The sequence below is a fragment of the Mus pahari genome, chromosome 1, assembly GCF_900095145.1.
Source record: "Mus pahari chromosome 1, PAHARI_EIJ_v1.1, whole genome shotgun sequence".
NCBI classification, from domain to species: domain Eukaryota; kingdom Metazoa; phylum Chordata; class Mammalia; order Rodentia; family Muridae; genus Mus; species Mus pahari.
In genome coordinates, this window is record NC_034590.1 from 126,690,742 (window position 1) to 126,700,443 (window position 9,702).

Sequence of the window (9,702 nt, forward strand, 5' to 3'; positions counted from 1 at the left end):
ACTCTGTAGACCAGGCTGGCCTCGAACTCAGAAATCCGCCTGCCTCTGCCTCCTGAGTGCTGGGATTAAAGGCATGCGCCACCACGCCCGGCTAGCAATCCACTTTCTTGAGAACTAACGTACTATGGAAGACTAGCATTAACTCAGGAAGGCATAGCCTCCAATTGCCACCTTAACACTGTCACACTGTGGACAAGGTGAAGCCCAAGACATGGCATTTAGTGAGGCTCACAGAGTTCTTAAATCTCACAAGGATACGCCTTAGAAAAATAATAGTGTGTGCCTAGCATGGTTTGGAAATAGTATTGATGAATGAATATTCATTTGTTTTCTCATGCACATTAAAATCTAAGAACAGGAATTGTCTGTAATATTACAGTGATTCTGGAATGACATTGTATTTGTCATATGAATATCTATGTACCAATGATTTAGGTCTATGTCCCAACCAGTTGTGAAGCAAATTTGGCAATATTGGTGATGTATATTAAAACTTTAAACTCATGAAAGAGCTTCCACTTGTGATATTTTGTTTTTAACTTCTAAGTATTTACCCTCAAGAAATGAGTCTCAATATGAAAAAGATATGTTTTTACTTGGCCTTAAAGTCTTTATTATTTTGGCGAAAAATTTTCTTATAATTTAACTATCCAAAAAAACCCAAAAGCCAATAGTTAATTGTTAAGCTCTCCAGAATATTTTCTAGAGGATACCAAAAGAGCACCCCATACTGTCCTTCTGTACTTTACATACAGTCCATAATATCTTAGAAGAGTTATAGTGTCAAAGTAACATTGTTATTCTTTCTAAGTAGCTATATTTACTTTTGAACTTTTTTTTTTTTTTAACATAACACATGAGTAGCCTATGGAATTAGTGTCAGGACAAATAAATTGTAACCTGCTTGGAAATACAATCCAACCATTAAACTTTATTTTATTTTCTTGTGTGTCTCTCTATGTGTGTGTTGTAAGTATGGTGTATAAGTGTATGGATATCTGCATGGACATGTGCCTGTGGGTGTGATCATTTGTGTGGGAGACGTGGAGGTTGATGTCAGGATGTCTTTCTCTATTACTTTCAACTTGTTTGTTTGTTTGTTTGTTTTTGTTTTTCAAGTCAGGGTTTCTCTGTATAGCCCTGGCTGTCCTGTAACTCACTTTGAAGACCAGGCTGGCCTTGAACTCAGAAATCTGCCTGCCTCTGTCTCCCTAGTGCTGGGATTAAAGGCGTGCGCCACCACGCCTGGTGGGGGATTGTTAATTGATGACCTAGACACCATTTTCCTAGAAAGTTAGATGAAGCATGAAGGCTGCATGGGTGTGTTTGACTCTCTGTTCTTGGCTTGCTGCTTGAGTTCCTGCCTTGGCTTTTCTTCAGTGATGGACTGTGTTTTAATCACTTATCTATTCCTGTGACAAAATACTGTAACTAAGGGAATTTATAGGAGAAAAGCATTTGATTGAGCTCATGTTTCCAGATGGAGTCCGTGATTGTGGAGCAGAGGCAATAGGAATGAGACACTGTTCTGTAGAGGAGTCTGGCCTACCAGTTTACAGAGACTAGTAGAGATCTGTTGGCCTCTGCCTCCCAAGTGCTGGGGTTAAAGGGATACATCACCGCCACCTAGCTAGGAAACTCTTACATAAGGGCATATTTAATTGGGACTTGCCTACAGTTTCAAAGGTTTAGTCCATTATCATCATGGCTGGTAGCATGGCTACTGGAATAGAAGCTGATAGCTAAATTCTGATCTGCAAAACAGGAGGGGAAGGGAGCTTGGGCTGGCACCAGCTTTTGAAATGTAAAAGCCCACCTCCAGTGACACACTTCCTCCAACAAGGCCACACCTACTCTAACAAGGGCATTATCTCCTACCTATTCCTTCTAATCAAACAGTGCCATTCTCAGGTGACTACACATTCAAATATATGAGGCTAGGGGGTCATTCTCATTCAAATCACCACACTACCCAAAGGGCACCACCAACCAGGGATGAACTATTCAAACACCTAAGCCTAGAGGGAAATTTTCATTTAAACCCCCAATAAATCCTTTCATATCGAGTTGCTTTTTGTCAGGGTATTTTATCATAGCAACAGAAATGAAGCTAGAGTAATATGTAAAGAACTATAGTTATGTAGAATGCAGTGTAGAAGAAAATAGGTAAGAGGCAAGCTCGGCATGGTGGCCCAGGTTTGGAATGCCAGGAAGACCGGAGGATTATGAGTTTCAGGACAGTCAGGGCTATATAGTTAGACCCTGTCACATATAAAAAAGGCAAATAGCACATTACACCATTCTTTACGGAAGTCATGCATTATATTATACATGCAATTGTTCTTGTTTTCCTAGTCATCCTTTTATTACTCTAAATGACAAAAATGTTCTTTTTTGGGGATAAAAAGAAAAGCTACAAAATACGTTTGCCAAACTCTAAATATCATCTTGTGATGTTATATTTTAATGTGTACGGGTAATAAATCAAAAAAGTTAAATGCCTGTGTATGTATAATGCATCATTTTCTCATTTGTGGCTGAAGGCCAGCTGCTTTCAACATAGCATTTAGGGTCATTGTTGGAAACAGAATGAGAAACACTGCGACACAGTGCAAGTTGATCTGAGCTATGCTTTCTTTATCCATCTAAGCTGCGGTACCCTTGAGTATAGTGTAGCCTCTCTCCATGTTTGCTCCTGCTCTTATCTGTTTTATTCTTCCACCTCTTTCTGAATCAGCAAGCATTCAGGACCAAATGCCCGCACCACAGCATTCCCATGAAGTCCCACCTAGCTGTCTGTACTTATCCAACTCCTTGGAAATAAATGCACAGGCTTTGTTTCAATGTGGCACACACTTAGCACATACAATAGAAAGAGATGTAAACCAAGATGTTTGCTTTTCCTGGTGAGAGAAAATAAAACAAGACGACAATCCAAAGGAAGCCATATGAGATCATCAGTAGATAAACATTTCACAAGAGAAACGATCACCACTGTTATGAGAAGCAAATGCAGCTTTTACTCTTGGCCATAGAACTTTAAAACAGTCTCTGAAAACATCCCGTTATCCCTCAGCTAGCAGACACACATCTTCCAATATTTGACAAATACCATCTTGAATCTTTCTTAGTGCAGGTGGTGCTAACCATCTCGAGCTGTTCCTCCCTTCTCAGTTAAAGCCGCCGTTCGGCTTCGAGCTCCTTCTGCACTGCAGAAGGAAACCTTAGCAGATGGATTGGTGTAGAGGAAATGGCACATAATGAATCACATTTGAAGCCCCAGCATGCAGATCAGTACATAAATCTATAGAGTCCTCCCCTTCATCTGTGCTCAGTGGAACTGAGTGCTTGGAGATGCAAGAGGCCGGGATCTTGCCTATTGCTGAGAAAGCTCGCTGCAGCTTTCTCTCCCTCAACCCCCAACTTCCTTTCCCTGCTGCCACATGCAAGGACCTCTTAGCCTGGTCACCTCTGGGCCCCATGTAGAGGCCAGGCAAGAATTCTCACTTTCTGGAACTATAGGGAAAACTTCCCAACAAAATACTATTCCCCCTTGTCCATGGTTGTAAAAGAGGATCCAAGCGACTTGGCCAAAGTCATGGAACTTATCTGCAGCCTAAAGCCAGACTTCAGAATGGAAATTGCTTATTCAACTACGTTGAACCACAATACTAAAGCACATTACTGCTATTACTTTAATCCTAAAAGCTTATAGCATGTGCTCAACATTAAAAAAAATTCTTTTTCCACTTCAACCTAAGGTAAGTGAATTGGTATATTCTTGTGTAAAACAGTGGGGGAGGGCAAATCTTCAAATATTCAACCCGTATTCCTAGCTTTCCCCATCCAACCAGAATCTTGACACACTGGATTAAAATATTAGGTGAGATTTACTACTGCCCAACCTATGCGGCCCAACTTTGCATTTTCATGTCAACAGAGCAATCATTTTGGTAGAAGCAGTTGCCTAATGGTTAAATTTGTGTAGAGTTGCACAGCTTTTAGTGCCAGCTGATGAATTAGTGTTTCCACACACCTACTATGTACACAATGCTTTATTCCGTATTTTGAAAGTGCATATGTGAATGGGGAAATAGGCCACGTACTGCACGTCTATTGAGAGAAGCTAAAACGAGAATCTAAAAATGAAAATTTCAAAATCAGCTGTCTTCCGCTCTTTGGAGGGGGGAGGTTATAGTTAAGTGAATTGTTCTTTCCTTGGTATCACTTTTGTGTAGAAATACCTGCTCACAGAACTTCGCTGGCTCTGTTTTGTTCTGTGGTTTTGTTCTGGTTTTCAGTTTTGTAACAAGGCCTTCTTGGAAAGAGTGTGATTTGCATCTAACTGCAGTATATCACATGATCTACAAGGCGGGAACCAGCAGAGACTTGCCGGTGGTTTTTCATTAGAAGCTGCCCAGCAGGCTGGAGTGTCGATGGAGGAACAGAGAAGGAACGTATTTGCTGTGACTAATGGTTCTGAAGAAACCGTCTTTACACCATCACAGACAAACTTGTGATTATGTAATGACCACCAGGGCCAGTGGGAAAGCTGAAGGGGTTTCTTGGTGCAGGTGGTACCAATAATGAACAAAAGGGCTGAAATATTTCAGAAAGTGGAGGCTTTGGGCTTATCATATAAGAGCTTTGGGATGTTTGGGGATAAACTAATGCATTCAAGATATACTGGCACCATTGTGTGTGTGCTTTTCATTTTTCCCTCAAATGATATTTAAATATGACACAAATACTGGTAGAATGCTTAGTCATACATAGACACATAGACATAGACAGACGGACACACACACACACACACACACACACACACACACACACACACACAGGTGCATTCACACATACCCCCAGTAACTTTATATGCCAGGTTTTTTAGTGTTCTCAGAAAGAATGGTCTAGGTACCTGAAACAGCCAGGTACAATTTTATCTGGCTGGTAGCTTCTGTTTCCCAGCTACCAAATCACATATTCCCTGAATCCCACATCAGTAATATAGTCTTTGGTTGAAAAACTGCTGTCAGTTTCCTGTAGACACAGAATGCCAATCTGCATAGCAAAGAAAAAAAAAATAGCACAGTGAGCCCAGGGCCCAGGGATGGGCATCTGGGCTGGTGTGGCTTGCATGCGTATGAAATTGCCACTGCTTCTTGTCCAGATTGTAGAGCCTTCATAGTGCAGGTTTTGAAGACAAAGTAAAAGCACTGGGGGACAAGTGTCAGCAAAAGCTGGGAACTCGTAGAAGAGTTGAAAAACAGCGAGAAATTTGACAGTTTGTACATTGCAGTTATCAGAATGTTTTAATAAGAACATCTTCCCAGGAAGAACTTTTCAATGTGTCCTGGGGTAGAAGTGAGTTTCTGGGATAAGGAAACCACAAACCATCCTCCAAGGGAGCTGCACATTCCTGGGGTTAGATTTGTCAACTCCAACACATGCGATTTTGGTAAGCGACTCCTTGGGAAAGTTAGTTATACTAAGTTGTAGCTTATCCAATAGTGGGCACACAGACCAAACACTAGTTAATGCCAAGAGTTGTTTGTGAGTGTATGTGACACAGCATGCCATTCTGTAATATGCCACAAAGCCACAGCGACTTCAATAGCACAGATACTGCAGTATTTACAAAGTGCTGAGTTTGAATGCTTAGTACCTTTTAGAAAGTATAACTTAACCTGGTTGTGGTGGCCTTTAATCCCAGCACTCTGGAGGCAGAGGCAGGTGGATCTCTGAGTTCGAGATCAGCCTGGTCTACAAAGTGAGTTCCCAGATAGTCCTGACTGCACAGAGAAACCCTGTGTCAAAAACAAAACAAAACAAAACAAAACAGAAAAAGAAAAAAAGTATAACTTCATTAAAAATTTACCTATGTTGGTTTTTAAATGATAGAATTTTTAGTAGCTATCTGGTAAGAGCCCTGAAAACTAACAGCTGCATTCCAGGAACCCAGAGTGCTTCAGTTCTAGCTGGATGCAAACATTCATGTTTTTCTTTTCTTCTCTCGCTTCCTTTGCCGCCCCTTCCCCAGGAATCTTGAGTTAGCAGGGGCATCATTATTGGCTGCTCAGGAACAAGACTTGCTAGGCCTGACTCACATATGTTAATACTTACACAATTAGCTTCTTCAGTTTAAACACAACAATCCCCAACCTCCCCCAGGCTGTTTTAAACCCCAAGGTCTGCTGAACCCAAGCCTACCCAGATGCCAACAACCAATAGTTTATGACAGGATTAGGAATGAGAGTGAAGAAAGGTTTCTTGTCAATTATGAGTGTGAAGACCACACACACTGAAGAAAGTACTCTATACAAATCAAAGGTCCCCCTTCAGCCCGGCGTGGCAATAAGTGGTCAATGTTTCCTCTACTGTACTGCTCCCCATCTTAGGGCTTCCAATTTGCCTCTTTGTATTCAAAAGCTCATCAGCGAAATATTTGATCAAATGCTAGCAACTGTGGAGTTCCTGGAAGCAGCAGTTGACAAAGTCTTTACAGTTCCATGTCACTCAGGCTGTTGAAGAAATCCAGCTCTGGTGATAATATGTGTACTCATTCTCTGTAAATGATTAAGTTCAAAACCACGCAGTGAATCATAGTAGCAAGGCTAGACTTGCTTTGATTAACTATACTGGTATAATGGAACTCAACAAAGCAATCACTGAAACATTTAACTCCAAATGTAAATCTTCTTGAACTCTGGAAAAAAAAAAAAAAGAAGAAGAAAGCATGTTATGCAAGTAAAGGCGGCATATGATACAGCTGTATTCATATAATGAGAGTGGAAGCAGTTGTAAGAAAAAGAGAATGTTGAAAAGTTGTTATGCTGTGTTTGGCAAGAATGAGTCATTTTAAAAGTGTCAATCATGATAATCCAACATATTTTTAATCTAAAGGTCAACAGAAGCTGCTTCCAAGGTGGTGCAATGTGCAAAAGCAAGTGGTTATAAGGTGATTTCAAGTGTTAATACTGTAGCAGAGTATATCTAGGAAAATTAATCTCAGCTCTAAATTGAAGAGCATGGATTGATCAAGGTGGAAGAATTTTTTTATTAAAAAATGCACCGAAATAGCTGGTGACACTGTCTTTTCAAGCCCAGAGCTCTGTGACAGTTTTATCATTCAGACATGGCTTTCTGTACAGGCGGTGTCCTCTACAGCACAACAGTTATCCAAGGGAGGGTCGAAGGACTTGCCTGCTGGTCCCAGTGCCTATAAAATGAAAACTCTTTCTTTGCAATGGCCCATGAGTCATTTGTGAAAGCAAGAGCAATGTCTACCAGTAGAACATAAACCAGGGGAACATAGTATTCTGCTGAGAATCAGCCGGTCCCTGAGGCCTTGGCTAGAGTGCTTTGTTTTGTATCCTCACACACCTTTAGGGTTTTCCTTGAACAACTTTCAAATGTTCCACAAACATGGGAGGGTCATACTGTGCACTTAAGTAAGAGAAATAGCCCACAAAGAGTGACAGTAGTAAAATTATGTTCTATCTGTAACATTTGTAGGAACATGTGACCTTCCTCCCAAGGAAAGCAACTGTGACTCAGATAGTGTTGGACTTTCATCTCAGGAGCTTGCTATGTACACAGTAAACATATGATAAGTTTTATAAGGCTATAGAAACAGTCCTAGAAAAAACATGCTGTAAGAGGTCTTTAACATAAAAATCACTGGACACATTCAGCTTCCTCCTCAAGCTCCACCCAAAGGTACTAGATTGCTTAATTCAATATACGTTACTGTCGAGGAAACTTGGTTCCAACCAATTCTGTAAATCACAGCAATAATCTCCCTGACAGTTCTCAAGAACTGGCTATCAATAGCAATGATATATTCTGGTATTCTTTGTAAATCTAATCAATAATTTGTTTTTTTTTCCCTCATGAATTAAAGTTACTTTTACATTTAAAAATTCTGTCAGGCTCTCTTCCACCAGAGGCCTGCACGCCGCCATCTGTGCCGCTGCCATGTCTCTAGTGATCCCCGAGAAGTTCCAGCACATCTTGCGAGTTCTCAACACCAACATCCATGGGCGGCGGAAAATAGCCTTCGCCATCACTGCCATTAAGGGCGTGGGGTGGAGATACGCTCACGTGGTGCTGACGAAGGCAGACATTGACCTCACCAAGAGGGCTGGAGAGCTCACAGAGTAGGAGGTGGAGCGGGTAATCACCATCATGCAGAACCTGCGACAGTACAAGATTCCGGACTGGTTCCTGAACAGACAGAAGGATGTGAAGGATGGGAAGTACAGCCAGGTTCTGTACAACGGTCTGGACAACAAGTTGCGTGAGGACCTGGAGCGGCTGAAGAAGATTCGGGCCCACAGGGGGCTGTGCCACTTTTGGGGCCTTCGTGTCCGTGGTCAACACACCAAGACCACTGGCCGCAGGGGCCGCACTGTGGGTGTGTCCAAGAAGAAATGAGGCTCTGGTCCTTTGGTGTTAATAAATAGTTTATATACCAAAAAAACAAAAAACAAAAAACAAAAAAAAAAAAAACAAAAAAAAAACCTGTCAGTCTGTCTGTCTCTCTCTCTCTGTGTATGTATGCACAGGCATGCACACATGTATCACTCATTCTGGTGACCTCTAATACAGTCCATATAATTTGTCAGTTGAACATTTAATGAAAGTTTAATTGTGCTTTTAGGAAGCTCTGGGTGGTTTAAAGAAAAACTAACTGAAATCCCCAAACCAATAATAAATAAGTGACTAAGAACAAACAACAGTAAGGTGAAGAAGCTACTCTGTCGCACTGTCACATCCTGTCCTTTTCCAGGATGTATTTCTATGGAGAAAATATATACAGAGACTGTGTCACAGGAGAGAGGCACATGAACTCTGGTATTCATCACTACTCTTCTTTTCTCCCTAAACTTTTAAAATATGTTGCTTAGAGTCAAAGCATGAACTATACAGCCACTACTCTAAGTAGCTAAATATGTGTATGGCATAATTTACCTACTAGTATTCTGCATAATAGTATACACATAGATCCTGTTAGATTTAATGTTTTGTCTCAACACAGAGCAAATGTGGGTCTCTGAAAAATTAAAGAAAAAAAGAAAAACAATGATATATACTCTCACCCTGTAGATAAATGAATACTATGAGAATTTTGCTATATTTTCCTGGTGTTTTAAATAGGTACACATGGTCATACATTATAAATAAGTTTAGAATACTACTGTGTGGGGTGTCCATAAAAATAAGTGAAAAAGATTATATCTCTTTCAGTATTACTACTGTTACTAGATGTGTTGACAGTTCCAAGATGTGTTAATACTGTCTTACATTTGATTTTTCTTCCAGTTTGAATATGTCATGCATGGCATTATACACAGACCTAGACCTTTTCGGATGCCCTGTGTTTGAAAATCATACATATCTTGACAACTTTTGCCTCACCATCGCAAGTTCCAAGTTTGGCATGATTGTGTCATTCTTAAATAGGTAATGGGCACAAATGCAGAAATATTCATACTTGCTTTGCCAGATAAGACACATTTCACAAATGTCCCAGATTGTTTTTTCTAAAAGGCTGATTCATGAGTTCCCTGAAGATTTCTCAGTTTCAGGCTCAGTGACCACAATATAGAAACATACTTGGCAAATATCCAAGATCTTAAGACATCTAAAAGAAGCATATTTTCTTAACTTGCTCATCTCTTACAGACACCATCGGTAGTG

General features: G+C 40.6%; 1 pseudogene; it reads left to right on the top strand.

Annotated features, from left to right (window-relative positions):
- The first annotated feature begins 7,975 nt into the window (after positions 1–7,975).
- Positions 7,976–8,436, top strand: LOC110337684 (annotated as a pseudogene).
- Positions 8,437–9,702: the final 1,266 nt, after the last annotated feature.